This window comes from Acromyrmex echinatior, chromosome 17 (genome assembly GCF_024713525.1).
Source record: "Acromyrmex echinatior isolate Ae372 chromosome 17, ASM2471352v2, whole genome shotgun sequence".
In the NCBI taxonomy this organism is placed as follows: Eukaryota; Metazoa; Arthropoda; class Insecta; order Hymenoptera; family Formicidae; genus Acromyrmex; species Acromyrmex echinatior.
Genome location: NC_141868.1, coordinates 5,302,992 through 5,322,149, shown reverse-complemented (window position 1 = coordinate 5,322,149; position 19,158 = coordinate 5,302,992). Strand labels below are relative to the sequence as shown.

Genomic DNA, 19,158 nt, shown 5'->3' with positions numbered 1-19,158 from the left:
TCAAGTTGGAATAAAATTCAACCGTCGTGTGTTATAATTGTAAAAATCGTGTTTGCATCTATGTGACGCTGCTTCGTATAATAATGTTAGAACGTCAGAAGTCATATCGTGAAAAGAGTAGAACGAGAATTTCCAGATTCTAATTTAAAATAATTTATTCTATCATTAATATCTTTTAAACGGAGTATAAAACAAAAGAAACATTACCAGTTTTATAGCAAAAATAAATCGATGAATCTGAAGTATAATAATTGCACAGATAGAAATTTGTCGTGACATTATGTGTTGTTATTGGTCGTATCATATATTTTTTTTTACCGCTATTTATATCCATGAGTCAAATAGTTTAGAAAGTTCTAGAATTATTTATTAAGTGCGAGAGAGATCTTTCTTTAGAAGATTGTCCATTAGCACATAAAAGAAGAGTAATCATTGGGCAGCTTGATAGAATTTTACTGTTGTCCCATCCCAAATTTTATGAAAAAAACATTTCGGAATTAATTCACACTCTTCTAAATAATGGCTATCCTCTTAAATTCGTATTTTCGACAATTAACAATAGAATAAAAACTTTGGAAAATAGAACTAATCCAGATAAAAATCACGAAGAAAATAATAATGAATATGATTCCAATAACAAAAAAATTTTTCGCGATACCATACTTGAGCAAGGTTTTTGAAAAATTCAAAAAACTTGCATATATTCATGGTTTTAATATAGCTTATAAACCGATGAATAAATTGAATACAATTATAAAAACAGAAAAAGATCTTGCTTAAGGATGACCATTGTGGAGTAGTTTATAAAATTAATTGTTTGAATTGCGAATCGTCGTATATTGACCAAACTAAGAGGAAATTAAAAACTCGTATTAAAGAACACAAGACTGATATAAAGAAATCTACTTCTGATATATCAGTTGTTTCACGTCACCGTGTGAATGAGATGCATGAGTTTGATTGAGATAACATAAAAATTTTAGATACAGAACAATCATTCATGAAACGAAGAATTTCAGAAATGATACATATAAAAGACCAAATAAGTGGGATCGATAAACAAAGTGATATTGAAAGTTTGCCTGATGTTTATCTTCCTCTTCTAAAGAAAGATCTCTCTCGCACTTAATAAATAATTCTAGAACTTTCTAAACTATTTGACTCATATAAATAGCGGTAAAAAAAATATGTGATACGACCAATAACAACACATAACGTCACGACAAATTTCTATCTGTGCAATTATTATACTTGAAATTCATCGATTTATTTTTGCTGTAAAACAAGTAATATTTCTTTCGTTTTATATTCCGTTTAAAAGATATTAATGATATATTATATATGATGAATAAATTATTTTAAATTAGAATCTGGAAATTCTCGTTCTATACTTTTCACGATATGACATCTAACGTTCTAACATTATTATACGAAGCAGCGTCGCATAGATGCAAACACGATTTTTGCAATTATAACACACAACAGTTGAATTTTATTCCAACTTGATGTAACTCTGTGTCTTAAGAATATTATTAATTTTACTGAAGATGGCCAGATTATGGCCGAAACGTTTAATGTTTTTATTGTAATTTGTAATGCAAGAATAATTAAATATCACAAACTATAATTTGTGCTTGTGGTTCTATATGCTCTTTTTTTCATATTTTTGAAATTATAATCACAATTGTTTTTTAAGTTTTATTTAAATTAGAATGGGGAACCAACTATCCTTTAAAAATGTTCTCATCTAACCACGAATTTTGAAATTTTCTGTCATACTGTTTTTTGATGGCTCCTTTAGCAATTAAACATTTGAATCCATATTACACAAATATTATATTGTATAAATTATAATTATATAAATAATAATATGAGTAGAATATCAATGTATATACTCGATCATGGGGCAAGCCGCAGGGTGAGGGGCCGGGGGAAAAACTGGGTATTGTGATGCGGAGGGGCAGCCAATGAGCGAATTGCTTTGTCCTCCCACCACCTCTCGTAGTTTTCCTCCCCGGCCCCGTCGGCACGGGCGCATGTGTATGTGACGTCACGACGTGACGTGACGACCAGTGATGCGAATTCCGGGCCGCTTGCAGCACGCGATCAGCGCCACCGTTCGGCGGCCTGGCGCAACCGGTAGCAACACAAGCATGAGCCCGTGTCCGTGTGACTTCGTTAGTTAGAAGCGTGCCGACTATTATCGCTCTGTCCTTTATGCACTACGTTCTTATTGCTTGCCTTGTCGGCGCACTGAGAACGAGAGAGAACATTGTTTCACTCAAGCGAGCGTCGAGCAACCGAAATATGCTTTCTCGGCCTCTCGGCTCTCGACGTCAGGCGTGTATCAGGAGACATGGAGGCATGGGAACATTCTAAATAACATAAGTTTTAATAAATTGTAATAAATTGTAATATACCCCTCCCAGAATATTATAAATCGTGTCAAAACGCGACAGGAGATTAATTGTTTATGATTTTCCATTCTTATTATGTACTACGATCATAAATTCGATCCGCAAGAAATTGACGTGGTCGAGCGCGTAAGGTGTGAGATCGGAAATAAGTACTATAATTAGTAGTAAACATATGTATTAGATCAAGTATATTTTCATATAATTTTTGAAATTATTGCTCGTATGTGTAATTTTGAAGCAATAGTTGTAGGAAAAACCCGATTCGCTTTTCAATAGGCAAATAAAAAATTATTTTAAAATTACGCAACATATGAAGGCTTTCAATTGTACACTACAAAATTATATTGGTATCACTTTTATTTATATTATTAATAATCTCATTTTCAAAATTTTGTTCATTAACAGAATTTTAAATGCGGATGTGATAGTTATTAGGTGTTGGAATTAATTCGTAGCGTTTTTTAATGAAAGAATGTTATTTATTTCACATGAGCATTAAAAAATACATTAATGAAAGTACTTTTAAAACTTATAAATACTTTGTAAAACGCTACGAATTAATTCCAACACCTAATAGAAAGAAACATTTTATACAAAATATTGATCGACGCAAAGCGTATTTGTCATAAACGCTAATTTCGAATAAATTTTATTCACGTTATAATAATGAGATAAAATATTTTTCACGCTCAATTACAATTATATTTTCGAAGAGCTTGACGCTCAGGAGCGTCATTTATTGTTATAAATTTTTTTAGTCCATAAAATCATGTCAAATACTCCAGATGTCAATTGTTGTTTTTTTGTCACAACAATTAGTCGAACTTATTGAAACACATAATTTCCAGATTCTATTAAATGTGAAATTTATTGATAATATTAATAGCGCTTCAATTGAAAAAATTAATATAACTGTGATATATATATATATATATATATATATATATATACACACACACACATATATATATATATATATATAAATTGTAATACCTGTGTTAACAATAAGTTCAGTTGTGGAATCCAAGATTTGGAAAAGTATATTGAACTGCTCAAGAGTCGAAAACAAAATATCTAACTCTAATCATGAAAGACGATTTATATACAATTTTGTTTATTTATGAAGATTATTTCTGACGTTAGTCTCTTTTGAAAGAATGATTCTATATCTGAATATTATCCCAATTAAATTTATGACAATATTCAAATTGGTGTTGTGAGACCACATTGTGAGCGCTATTTAATTTTTTAATGTTAGTTTTATGTTTATTTATTCCAGCTTTAACTTTCCTTTTAATTTGGTCCACGTAAAAGAGATGTTTTTTTTATATGAATCTTTCATCGATTAAATCGAATACCATACATGTCGAATCATTATTTTTTCTACAATTTTTGATTTTAAGGTACACGAATAATTGCACTTGTTATATATAAATATAACAAGAAAATATATTGACCTTATACAGATGATTAATTAAACTACTTGTGTCACGAAAATATATTAAGAGGAAAAAAGGAAAAAAGGGATTTTCGCGTGAAACTACCAGAGTACTGTCCGCGCATTTTATTTACTCAGCCACATCGATTAAATGAGTTTGACATTTACTAGTGCAATATAGAATCCATACGATGAACGCTCTCGTGTTTTCGTATTCTTAAGAATCTCGAGTTTTCGATGCAACGTACGATATTATTATCAAAATAATCACTCTCCTTCTCTACTTTCCTATATATTTTAAACATTAATCGGAATAAAGTGAGATGTATTAGATATTATTATAGTGCATACTTCTACGAATTACGCAACATTCAAATTTGTCAGTGTGAAAGTATCCACTCTCGGCCAATATGTACGTCTTTTAATTTAAGATGTTATGTCAAGTATGTTATAATGAAATTAAATTGAACAATTGAAAGGTTACACCATCTTTAATCTAAAATTATAAATGTATATCTCGAAGTATTTTTCTTGAGGCTTCCTTGGGTATTCTATATAAAGATTATGCACTGATGAAGTAGACTGTAAGATTCATGTAACGTTGGCATTTCAAGAATGGATCTGGATACAGAGGAAACCCGCGAAATCTTTATATCGCATAATCTTTATATTTCGAAGTACCTCGAAGTACTCTTCGTATGTACCTCTTTAGTAAATATTATGTGAAAAAAAATGTTTCGTTTTTGCTTCCACACACGCACACACACACACACAGGCGCGCGCTTGATGTTAAATAATAAATAAATAAAAAATAAATTTAATTTTTTAATTTTAACAAATTTATTTTTAGTAATAATTATAATAAAAATTTTGTATTAAATTTGCACGGCCTGCTCCACGGCCTCCTGCATAACTTCTTCTGCGGCCACCTCTACGACCTCCTCCTCGGAATCCTCGGCTTCTTCCTCCTCGGTTTTCTCCGCGGCCTCCTCCCCAATAAAGTTGTGTTGTAACTTTGGCTCTATGTCCATACCACAATGCACGGGAGCGGCCGTGACCTCGTCTGTTTCGCACTAAAAATTCAATTTAGAGATAATTTAAAATGGAATTATGATTCTTCTAATAATTCTAATAATTCTAATAACGTAAGTTTCATGACTCAGATACAGTCATCTTTGTGTTGGGCTGTTAATTAATATAAAGAAAACATATACCTTGTTTATAGCAAAAAGTCATTTTTACAACATGCAACTATATACTTTTTAAAGGTAATATTGTCTTTTCTTTATGTCTATTGATTCATTTCATTATTTTGTGCATTAAAATATTAAGATATATGTTGAAAATTAAAATAATTTAAGCTATTTTATATTTAATGTGCAAATGTATGTATACATTAAGGTATAAAATATCTTACATTCATGTATAATATATATATAAGAAATAATACCTGTTCTTAGCTGCTCCCATCTCATCTGCTGCAATTCCCGCTGCTGCTGTGGTTGTTGCAGCTCCTGCTGCTGCAGTGGTTGCTGCAGTTCCTGCTGCTGCTGCTGCTGCTGCGGTTGCTGCAGCTCCTGCTGCTGCTGCTGCTGCGGTTGCTGCTGCGGTTGCTACTGCGGTTGCTGCTGCGGTTGCTGCTGCGGTTGCTGCTGCGGTTGCTGCTGCGATTACTGCTGCGGTTGCTGCTGCTGCTGCTGCGGTTGCTGCAGGTAATGTTGCAATTGCAGTATTTGCTGAGATTGCAATTGCAATCTCGATTCTAATTGCTGCAATTGGAGCATTACTTGCGGCAGCGATGAACGTTGCAATTTGTTTTTTCCTAATAAAATAGATAAATATTATACGCATGAAGTGCATGTATCGTTATATCCTTCATACATATATATATATATATATATATATGTGTGTAAAATATATAATATAATATTATATATATTATTATATTAGGTCATTTAAAAAGTATCCGCGGTTTTTTGTTCAATTTTTGAATGAAAAAACCGCGGATACTTTTTAAATGATCCAATATATATATTATTATATATATTTTGTGTGTGTGTGTGTGTGTGTGTGTATGTGTGTGTGTGTGTGTGTGTGTGTGTGTGTGTGTGTGTGTGTGTGTGTGTGTGACATATATATATATATATATGTAGGATTGCTAAATCTAATACCAATATTTCTAAGACATGCCTGATGAAAAAGAGATTTTTATAAATTATTTGAGTTAAGCCTTTTGTATTAATGTGCCCACATAAATTATAATAACTGATAATTTTTTATGGCATTTTAAGTAAAATATTAGGTGTTGGAATTAATTCGTAGCGTTTTTTTAATGAAAGAATGTTATTTATTTTACATGAGCATTAAAAAATACATTAATGAAAGTACTTCCCATCTTTCTACTACTTTTGACCATCTTTCGGGCAGTGAATGAATACCGCGTCGGAAGAACTGTTCATCTTTAGATGAAATCCAGGAATCGAACCATTTTGTACAATCTTCGTAAGATGTGAACTTCTGCTCGCACAAGCTATGAGCTAATGATCGAAACAAGTGGTAGTCGCTAGGTGCAATATCAGGAGAATACGGCGGGTGCGGTAGCACTTCCCATTTAAGTGTTTCCAGGTATGTTTTTACCGGTTTTGCAACGTGTGGGCGAGCATTGTCGTGCAGCAAGATGACTTTATCGTGTCTTTCGAAGTATTCCGACCGTTTTTGCTTCAATGCACGGCTCAAGCGCATCAGTTGCCGTCAGTAGAGATCTCCAGTAACGGTTTCATGCGGTTTTAGCAGTTCGTAGTATATGACACCCTTCTGATCCCACCAAATACAGAGCAGGAGCTTTGAGCCATGGATATTGGGCTTTGCCACTGATGTTGATGGTTCGCCGGGCTTAACCCATGACTTTCTGCGCTTTGGATTGTCATAATGGATCCACTTTTCGTCACCGGTAACAATCCGATGCAAAAAACCTTTTCTTTTCTGCCGTTGAAGCAGCAGTTAGCACGTGAGAAAACGTCTCTCAATATCCCTTGGTTTCAATTCATATGGGACCCAATGTCCTTCCTTCTGGATCATGCCCAAACTTTTAAGACGTTTTCCTATTGTTGAGAAGTCAACTTCCAATGACGTAGATAATTCTTTAAGTGTTTGACATGAGTTTTCATTGAGCAGTGCCTGCAAATCGTTATCTTCAAATTTTTTCGGCTGACCAGGTCGCTCCTTGTCATCCAAGTCGAAATCACCAGCTTTAAAACGTGCAAACCACTTCCTACACGTTTGCTCAGCCAGAGCATGTTCACTATACACATCCACTAAAATACGATGAGCTTCAGCTGCACTTTTGTTCATATTAAAGTAATGAAGCAAAACTCCCCGCAAAAACACTTTATCTGGCACAAATTTTGACATATTCAATGAATTATACAGTATTGTTATTTATGATTTCAAGAAAGGTTATGTACGGCAAATGATAGATGTTTACAATGTATACAGAACTATAGGTAACAACGAAATAGTGTACTGCTTGTGCCATCTCTTGTAAAACGCTACGAATTAATTCCAACACCTAATAACTTTTTTTTTTTTTAATATAAAAAGACTAGTTGAAAACTATAGGACTTATATTATTTTTAAAAAATTTTTATAATTATTTACAAAAAAATCTTTTAAGAAAACTCGGTGATGCCACAACGCACAAAGTTGAGCATGAATAATTAGCTATAAATCTTAAATGTAAATGCCGACGGTTCCGATCATACAAAGTGAGTTGAAAATGTGAGATGAAACCTAAGATTTCGTTAAAATTATTAGGTGTTGGAATTAATTCGTAGCGTTTTACAAGTGATGGGAAGTACTTTCATTAATGTATTTTTTAATGCTCATGTGAAATAAATAACATTCTTTCATTAAAAACGCTACGAATTAATTCCAACACCTAATATATATAATATTTCTGGTAATTTATGGGAAATCTAGCAATATATGATACTCTAGTTATAGCATACCAATTTTAATTTATATTAATATTTATAATAAATATGAACAGTACAGATTTATTATTAGAGATGCATGACATCTTAAAATTACCGGAAACTGGATATCGGATATCTGAGAAGGCAATTTCTTCGAGTCGGATATCCTACATTTTCCGGATATCTGACCGGATACCGAGAAAGTATTTTCTAAGAAAAAGGCTATAGAGAAAAAAATTATTATTTTACAACAATGTATAAGATATTATAGTATGAATATGCAATATGCATACTTGTCTCTACAACATTTGTATAAGAAAAAATCAACAATTTAATGATATCTAATTTCAACCGGATACATTCTCGGATACTGATGATATCCGATTATCCGGTCGGATAGTAAAAAAGTGTCGGATAATACCAGATACTGGATATTTTTACTTATCAAAGTAATTTCGATATTCAATATTCGCTTATGTTAAAATAATAAATTGTTTGCACTAACCTTCCATTGCGTCGTTGTTTTCTTTGTTTACTTCGTGCAGCTCCTCCACGCGGTGTATGCATGCATATGTGAATCGCGTTCGCGAACTAATAAATAAACATCCAGGTTTTGCCGCAACGATGCGCTATATGTTATTGTTGATTTTTGCTCACATGGTCGCAAGCAGTATCGCCGCATCAAATTTTTCAATATTAACTACAATATTGAAGGTAAGGTGAAATTTTACACACATGTACACACATATACATATACACACACAATATACATTGTATATTTAATTAAATATTTAGTTATATATTTAATTTATATATTTAGTTAGCAATATAGAGACATGTGTGACGAATTAACTAAAAAACGTAAGCGAAGTTTTTCAGAAGCTTGGCTTACAGACGAAAGATACAAATTTTGGATACGCGAAGTATCAGCTGATAGCAATATGTATTATTGCAATGTGTGCAATAAAAATTATTCATGCGATTCAATACATGTTTCGCGACATGCGAATTCTGCGTGTCATAAAAATAATCTTGAAAAGAATACATTGTCCATTAATGATGATACTTCAATTCATTCATCTATTAACGACACTTCAATTAAAAAATGTAACAATACATTAACATTTAAAAAGAAATGGTTATATTTTGAACAGTTCAAATGTTGGTTACGTGAAGCGCCACATGATGAAAACTTATTTTATTGTTTAATCTGTGACAAGTATCTTACTGCTCATTTATCTCACATCTATCGTCACGCAGAATCCGAAGCACATGTAAACAAATGTAAAAATTCTTTTAATGAAACAAGTGAATCGAATGAAAATTTCAATGTACAAAATAATGAATCGCTTTTATTATTTGAAGAACGTATAAAAGAAGCAGAAATACGATTTGCCACATTAATCACGGAAGAAAATATTGCTCATACAACTGCAAATGAGATTCTTAGTTTGTTCCAATATATTGGAAAGGATCCTAATGTATTACAAAGCATGAAAATGAGTCGTAAAAAATGTACAAATATTATTACAAACGTTTTGAGTCCAATTGAAACGGAACGTGTTGTGAACAAAATTCAGAACACAAAATTTACAATATTTATCGATGAAACATCTGATATTTGCAATGACAAATGGATGACTTTTCTTGTTCGATACATTGAGCCAAAAACATTAGATAATCGAACGCAATTAGTCAAATTAATTGATATTGATGCTAGAAATTGCAGTGCAGAAAAGTTGTATGAAGCATTTAGAAATGAAATGTGGACATTACAGATACCATTTACAAATATTGTTGCCTTGTCATGCGATAATGCGTCTGTCATGACAGGGAAACATTTATCGTTTAAAAAAAAATTGGAACAAGTATGTCCACGTTTACTAACATTCTCGTGCCCTTGCCATTCCTCCGCGTTAATAGCGAATGCTGCGTGCAATAAAATACCCGATTTTTGCGAGGAATTTATTAAAAAGATTGCTAGATATATTAACAGCAGTCCAAAACGATCAGCTGTATTCACTGAATTTTGTGAATGCTTTCAAGAAAAAAGTCTTAAAATATTAAAATTATGTGATACACGCTGGCTTTCTCGCTATTTTTGTGTTGAAAGACTTCTAGAATATTGGGATACAATAAGATACTTCCTTTATGAAATAGTTGTAAGCGAAAAAGCAGGTCCTGCCAAAGATTTATTGTCTATAATGGATAATATAGAGACAAAAGCTTATTTTCTTTTCTTACAGTATATTTTAGATTTGTTTAACAAATTTAATGCACATTTTCAGTCATTAGAAACACGAATTCATGAATTGCAACCAAAATCTTTAACATTACTTTATAAAATATGCCAAAATTTTTTAAAAAATGAGCATATACAATGTTTTTCTGTACATATACTGTTTTCTTTAAAAGAAAATCAAAGAAATCTTAACGAAATTAACTTAGGATCAGAATGTCAGGAATATCTTAACGAATTAATGATGCAAGGACACGAAAACGTAGTTACAATAGTTCGAAGCAACTGCTTGATGTTTTATATGACTGCTGCTGAGGAAATTCGTAAAAGATTGCCTGTAAACGATATTTTTTAATCAAAATTAAATGTTTTTGGGTCTTCAGTATGTTTACAAGATACTGATAGAGAAACATCATTCAGCAATGTTTTATTCGTAGCTCAAACTATCGGTGGTTTCGATGAAGACGCTTTAAGAAAGGAATGGTTTGCATTGCCATTAGATTTTGCATTGCAGAAGAAAATCAGTCTCGCTAAATTAAGATTCGATGATATGTGGAAACAAATTTTGCAATCTCAACATCCAAAGGATATCGATAAATATCCAAACTTAACAAAACTTTTAAATGCTGTACGATCTCTTCCAAATTCAAATGCCGACGCGGAGAGAATGTTTTCCTTTTTAACTGATTTGAAAACAAAAAAACGCAACAAATTGTCGTCAGTTTCTGTTAATGCCGCTTGCATTGTGAAATCAGCATTAAAAGCGAGAGGAGAAACTTCTTTAAGTATGACTATCGAAGAAAAACATTTGTCTCGTATGTCGACGAACATATTATACTTGTACAGTAGTGTTGCTAAAAAAAAACGCAGTACTTTAGGATTACGTGCTACTGATACAAATGATATTGCTGGTCCCTCGAGAATAGATTAAAAATATTAAATGTAAAATTTAAATCTTTGTAAACTTCCCTAAATATCCGTAAGGACATAACATTTAAAAGCTTATTAAATATATAATAAAAATATTGTCCGTGTGGAAGAAAAAATCAGCGTATTAAAATTCCCGGACACAAGACTGAAGAGCTCAAAAATATTGTCCGTGTGGATATGACGCTTATGAACCCAATGAGCGAAACGTCTAAAGTCGACACACACAGCAACGTTAAGATTTCTTTAAAAGTTCTTTAAGAAACATCTTGAAGATATTTCATAAAGAACTTTGAGAGATATAAAGTTGATCTTGCGTCGATTTTAGACATCTTACTCATTGGGAAGGAAAAAATCAGCGTATTAAAATTCCCGGACACAAGACTGAAGAGCTCAAAAATATTGTCCGTGTGGATATAACGCTTATGAACCCAATGAGCGAAACGTCTAAAGTCGACACACACAGCAACGTTAAGATTTCTTTAAAAGTTCTTTAAGAAATCTAGAAAGCTAAAAATATTGTCACACACACACACACACACACACACACACACACACATACACACACATACGCAACACCCAGGGAAATGTAAAAAATTAATTTTTAACGTTTCTTTTTTGACTAGAATTGCAAATGTAAATAGATTGTAACTTTATTTATGAATTTTATATTTATTTTTAATGACAATTTTTTACATTTCCCTCCTGACGGAAGAGACCACCACCTTCTCGCGGTTTCCGTTGAGCAACAATATGTACGTTATTTAAAATAAATAAGATGACACTACAATATTTTTTAAATAATTTACTTTATAAGTTATGGTATAATTAAAAGTATTACAATTAATTTCATTATAACATACTTAACATAACATCTTAAATTAAAAGACGTACATATTGGCCGAGAGTGGATACTTTCACACTGACAAATTTGAATGTTGCGTAATTCGTAGAAGTATGCACTATAATAATATCTAATACATCTCACTTTATTCCGATTAATGTTTAAAATATATAGGAAAGTAGAGAAGGAGAGTGATTATTTTGATAATAATATCGCACGTTGCATCGAAAACTCGAGATTCTTAAGAATACGAAAACACGAGAGCGTTCATCGTATGGATTCTATATTGCACTAGTAAATGTCAAACTCATTTAATCGATGTGGCTGAGTAAATAAAATGCGCGGACAGTACTCTGGTAGTTTCACGCGAAAATCCCTTTTTTCCTTTTTTCCTCTTAATATATTTTCGTGACACAAGTAGTTTAATTAATCATCTGTATAAGGTCAATATATTTTCTTGTTATATTTATATATAACAAGTGCAATTATTCGTGTACCTTAAAATCAAAAATTGTAGAAAAAATAATGATTCGACATGTATGGTATTCGATTTAATCGATGAAAGATTCATATAAAAAAAACATCTCTTTTACGTGGACCAAATTAAAAGGAAAGTTAAAGCTGGAATAAATAAACATAAAACTAACATTAAAAAATTAAATAGCGCTCACAATGTGGTCTCACAACACCAATTTGAATATTGTCATAAATTTAATTGGGATAATATTCAGATATAGAATCATTCTTTCAAAAGAGACTAACGTCAGAAATAATCTTCATAAATAAACAAAATTGTATATAAATCGTCTTTCATGATTAGAGTTAGATATTTTGTTTTCGACTCTTGAGCAGTTCAATATACTTTTCCAAATCTTGGATTCCACAACTGAACTTATTGTTAACACAGGTATTACAATTTATATATATATATATATATATATATGTGTGTGTATATATATATATATATATATATATATATATCACAGTTATATTAATTTTTTCAATTGAAGCGCTATTAATATTATCAATAAATTTCACATTTAATAGAATCTGGAAATTATGTGTTTCAATAAGTTCGACTAATTGTTGTGACAAAAAAACAACAATTGACATCTGGAGTATTTGACATGATTTTATGGACTAAAAAAATTTATAACAATAAATGACGCTCCTGAGCGTCAAGCTCTTCGAAAATATAATTGTAATTGAGCGTGAAAAATATTTTATCTCATTATTATAACGTGAATAAAATTTATTCGAAATTAGCGTTTATGACAAATACGCTTTGCGTCGATCAATATTTTGTATAAAATGTTTCTTTCTATTAGGTGTTGGAATTAATTCGTAGCGTTTTACAAAGTATTTATAAGTTTTAAAAGTACTTTCATTAATGTATTTTTTAATGCTCATGTGAAATAAATAACATTCTTTCATTAAAAAACGCTACGAATTAATTCCAACACCTAATAACTATCACATCCGCATTTAAAATTCTGTTAATGAACAAAATTTGAAAATGAGATTATTAATAATATAAATAAAAGTGATACCAATATAATTTTGTAGTGTACAATTGAAAGCCTTCATATGTTGCGTAATTTTAAAATAATTTTTTATTTGCCTATTGAAAAGCGAATCGGGTTTTTCCTACAACTATTGCTTCAAAATTACACATACGAGCAATAATTTCAAAAATTATATGAAAATATACTTGATCTAATACATATGTTTACTACTAATTATAGTACTTATTTCCGATCTCACACCTTACGCGCTCGACCACGTCAATTTCTTGCGGATCGAATTTATGATCGTAGTACATAATAAGAATGGAAAATCATAAACAATTAATCTCCTGTCGCGTTTTGACACGATTTATAATATTCTGGGAGGGGTATATTACAATTTATTACAATTTATTAAAACTTATGTTATTTAGAATGTTCCCATGCCTCCATGTCTCCTGATACACGCCTGACGTCGAGAACCGAGAGGCCGAGAAAGCATATTTCGGTTGCTCGACGCTCGCTTGAGTGAAACAATGTTCTCTCTCGTTCTCAGTGCGCCGACAAGGCAAGCAATAAGAACGTAGTGCATAAAGGACAGAGCGATAATAGTCGGCACGCTTCTAACTAACGAAGTCACACGGACACGGGCTCATGCTTGTGTTGCTACCGATTGCGCCAGGCCGCCGAACGGTGGCGCTGATCGCGTGCTTCAAGCGGCCTGGAATTCGCATCACTGGTGACGACAACGATCCAGCGAGCTCGAGAGCAGACGAGCGAGTTCGCGCGTTTTTTCTTCCCGCGTGCGCTGTCGCTCTCGCTCGCATCAACGCCCGCTCGCGATTAGGAGATTTCGTTTCTCACTCGTACCAACGTTTCGCTCTTGCTCGCACCAACGCCCGCTCGCGATTAGGAGTTTCGCTTCTTACTCGCACCGACGTTTCGATCTCGCTCGCCGTCGCGACGACACCACGCACACTGTCGTGTGTTTTTTTAATTGTTAGTTTAATAAAAAAAAAAGCTACTCAATTCTCTCCTCACATCCTTGAGGATACGATAAGAGTCCATGCAGTTTTGTCTACTTGATACATTCCACAAGGATGTGATAAACATTATTGCATCTTCTTTCAGGATGCGTTCTCTCTCATATGACGTTGTTTCAATTTTCATAAGGATGTCTATTTTTATGCAGTTTTGTGTCCTCGATAGAGATCACATCCATCAACATGTCCGATGGACAATAGTATATAAATGCATATGGGCGAGGCTTTTTTCGTCATATTTTTTGATGATTTCGAACGTATTAGTTGTGTATTACGATGGAGTCTCAAAGTAAAGAGGTCGAAGAACAACCGACGAGGTCCACTGAGAAATCGTTTGAACAACTATTGGATGAGAAAGAGGAAGACGTGTTCGATGAAATGTTTATGGGTTCTATAATCGATTTAATACATCAGACGTGGATTACGAATACGTTTGTAAAAAATTTGCGAATGATGATTGGATGCATACAGACCTATATGATAAATCAGCGAAAAGTAGACCCGAATACGATACGTATGAGGGAGGCAAAGACAATGAAAGATGCATTAATGTCATTTTTGGACGCGTTGAAAACGAGAGGTTTGCTGAATTCTACATATTCTATGGAAGAGTTGAATCGTTTCTTCTCTATCTCCGAGAGCAAAGTGTTACGTCATTTGTTTATGGAAGATTTCATGACGAGAAATACATTCTTCGAATGGTTGCACGATCTGAAGGAGTTTTTTAGATGTCACATGACAACAACACTTATCGATGCACCGAACATCGATCGTGAGATATTTGCATCGTCGGGAGAATCATCATCTGGAGGTATGGACGCGCTTTTTGCTTCAACCTCGAAATAGCGAACCGATGGATATCCCAATACATTACAAAATTAGAACATGGTCATCTGTACACCGTGAGCACTCCGAAGGACAGACTGGACATCAGTTGATTCGCGTAGATGTGTATGACATTCATATGATATTAAAAATAAGGAAAAATGTCAATGGTGGAAATATGCAAAATTAAGAACACAATTTTTGACATCTTCTCCTAGAGATCGTAAGCAGCAAATGGTGAATCGGCTTTTGGATTGTGTAATTGATGATTTGAGGAAAGTATCATCACTAACGAAAGAAAAGAAAAACGTTTTGTAAAAAAATTATATGGGAGAGGAAGAGACGTTTCGCATACGATAATCACATATTATATCTACTTACGCATATCCTATTTTATCACGTACTACATAGTTATCTCACTTTTACATACGATTGTTCCTTTACACCGAGAGAGCACACATATTCTTCGCAGGACATGATAAAAGAGAGAAGCACCGCATGATTGTCACATTGGTTTGGTTTGATCGTGGCGACATATCTCGACGTTATGGTGCCGACATTCGTCAATTTGCAAGGTATAGTTCTTATCTCTTTTGTTAATTTTTTTACAAAACATGTGTATTAAGTGTAAGATTTTTTTGTTTAAGGATTTGTCATGGGTGAGCGATTCGTTGTGAAGGAGGTAGCAGTTTTGATGAATGGAAGCGAGATGACACACTACATCTTTACGTGCCAGATGCTATCGTTTCCTGACGAAGGCTGATCAGTCGCACGCCTCATGGCTGATGACACATCATCATGGATTGCGATGAAACGACGGGGTGGTACCGTATCGTATGGCGCAGCCAGGTTCTGATCGCTGAAGCTGTCAATGGAGAAAGCGAAGCGGTCATTTATGTAAAGGGACTCGAAAAACGGAGGTGGTTAGTGGACATTCTAAACAATGACAATGTTATAGTCGAAACGATCGATGTACATTACAACGAAATTAAATCGTTGGAAAATCTAGACTCTACTAATACGTTTCGGTGTGGAAGACACAGTAGCTATTGCGCGTTGCAGAATGTTTTGAAACTGTGTAATCAGTGGACGCGATTTCAAAGCAAGTAGTATGTGTTTCTCTCTCTTTTACTTTATGATGATTTATTATGATTCTTTTATATATTATGATGATTTTTATTATATTACGATGATTTTTATTATATTATGATGTATGTACTAATTTTAATTTGCATTTTATTAAAAATTAAAAGAAAAATGTGAATAATGGATTTCTTTCCGTTACACATATCCTGTGTATATGTGTGTGTGTGTGTGTGTGTGTGTGTGTGTGTGTGTGTTTGAGGATACAATATCCTTTGAATGTGATAGGATGCGTCGTGTTTTTATACGCATATTATTTGTAAAAGATAAGATGGACTTGCGGTTTTTTGTTTCCGACGAAGGAATGATATATAAATGCATACGAGATAAGGTTCTTCTCACAGTGATTTTAATATGTTAAGCGATAGCGATAACGATAATAATCCGAACGAGAGTACGGACAGCGATCCATCAAGTGCGGTTTCGGATGTAGGTAGCGATATGTATTGTTACGAGCGTATGGTATCGAGTCCTACATTGGTTACATCCTGCATAAAGGAGAAGTATTGGAACTTAACCACACATCATTTACGGAGAGAGATTGAGAATCAATGTTCACGAGAGATTTTATGGATTCAAAGTGCGGTAGTTTTTGTTGACGATCGCACAAGAAAGTATGAGAACGCAGCTATGAAAGGTGTGCGAATCGATGATATTGGAAGAATGTACAAAAAAATTAAATTCGACATACCTATAGATAGTTGCGGTGAAACGCTCTGGTTCACGTGTAAGCGAGGGTAGTGATTTTGTTTAATATAGAGAGAGATGGATGAGGAGATGGAGGATCTTTTTCATCGTGCGACGAGTATCGATATGGCGGACACGTATCGAGTATGGGAAGAAAATATGACGAGTGTCTCGATTTCTTGCGGGAGATGTGTCGAAACAGTAAACATCGACGAACATCTACCGGAGTTGTAAATGCAGCGATCGCTCGACTAGCACGATTGGAAGGTTTGAGAAATGTTTTATAACAACATTTCGAACATGTGAGCTCTGGCTATGTCGAATCGCAAAAGAGGGGATTTTCGTGGTTGGAGAAACAGCTTTTAACGATCGCGTATTGACTGGTGTGGTGTTAAATTCGAATTATATCGAACCTCGACAGTTTCTCGATGACGCGAGAAATATCGTCCTCGATCGGATACGCGATAATCTTCAGAGACATATTTATTTGAAAGTGAATATATTCAACGGTGAGTTCGTCGCAGATGCTAAGAGATCTGCTAAGAATATTACTATGAAAAATTACGAGCTTTTTGACACATCCGATCTGCGAGAGTGGTACGATAAATATGTGACAGACGATATTTTAGCAGTACTGGAGGAATTTCAGGAACGTGACAGTGGATGGGCGCTATCACATATATTGAATCTGATTGTAAATGTTAATAAATACAATCCTATGCGTGCGGGATGTTGGGTGGAGCTGCCACGAGAAATTATGCTGAAGAAGGCGGTAATCAATGCGTTTGATGGACAATGCATATTTCGCTTGGTCGGTGGCCGCCTCTGTATCCAGTTGAAAGTCATGTGAATAGGAAATCATCGTATTCGGATTATACTACTGTGTTGAATCTTGAGACATCGAGTTTCCCGTTATCTTAAAACAAATTACGAAATTTGAACTTTTGAACGATATATCTGTCAACGTATTTGTCGAATGAGAGAGGGGTGGGAAAAAAGACGATGGTAATATAATCGTTCCTCTTCGTCTTTCCAAAGAGAAGAAAGAGAAACATGTAAATCTGTTGTACCTGCAAGAGTCGAGACGCGATGACGAAAACGTCATCGGTTATTTCACATGGATTAAAAACCTGTCACGATTGATAGATTCGCAATTGAGCAAGAATACAGGGAAGAAGTATTTGTATGATAGGTGGGTATACTAATTGTTCTTGTACATATATAGTATAGGGCAATAAAAAAATTGTGTAACGCGTACGACTTGTTACTTTACAGATGTCTACATTACTTTTATACGAGCGAGAAGTTATCGCTTCACATCATTGACTGTACTACGACGAATGATTGTGCTGTTATTCTTCCGAATGAGAATGATAAGTGATTTCGCGAATATAATAAGAAGGAGCGACTTCTCTTTGTAGTTTATGCGGATTTGGAGTGTATACTAGAGAAGAGAACCAACAATGAAAACATTTCGAGATTCACCTATCAGCATCACAAGGTTTTCAGTGTAGAGTATTACATACGGTGTATACACGATGAAACTGTGTCGATATACAAATCTTATCGCGGGGATTGTGTCATGGTTTGTCAAGGAATTATACGATTTGGCGCATCGAAATTGCGAAAACGATATTTGACAAGAACGTGATTATGGCGGAATTTACATCGAATGTCGAGTGGGAAAAATTTCGAAACGTGACTCATTGTCATATCTGTGAAAGATCATTTGAGGAAGATTTGCGCGTACGCGATCATTATTACTTGACTGGAAGTTACAGAGGTCCTGCACATTCACATTGTAATTTACATTATCGGGATACATACGTTATTCCTGTATTCTTTCATAATTTGACAGAACATAATTTTACGACGCACATTTTATAATAAAAGATATTGGTAATAGTTTTGCGGGTAGAGTTGACGTATTACCTATAACGAAGGAAAATTATATATCGTTTACATGTCGGAGATACAGTAAACTTTAACTGGGGAATGTGCATTTTGTGGATTCGTTCAAATTTCTCAATACTATTCTCGAAAAATTGGTATCATATCTCGACAAGAGTAAATTGAAAATCATGCGATCGGAATTTTCCAATCTTGACACTGAGGA

The 19,158-nt window shown here is 33.7% G+C and overlaps 1 protein-coding gene across 1 annotated transcript in view; it reads right to left on the bottom strand.

Moving 5' to 3' along the window:
- Window positions 1–7,329: 7,329 nt before the first annotated feature.
- The window catches only part of LOC147906885 (uncharacterized), a 365,738-nt gene continuing 353,909 nt past the window's right edge, over window positions 7,330–19,158 (bottom strand). Inside the window, exon 2 of the mRNA XM_087415212.1 lies at window positions 7,330–7,430. The gene's annotated coding sequence lies outside the window, so the exon portion shown is untranslated. The remainder of the gene's footprint in view (window positions 7,431–19,158) is intronic.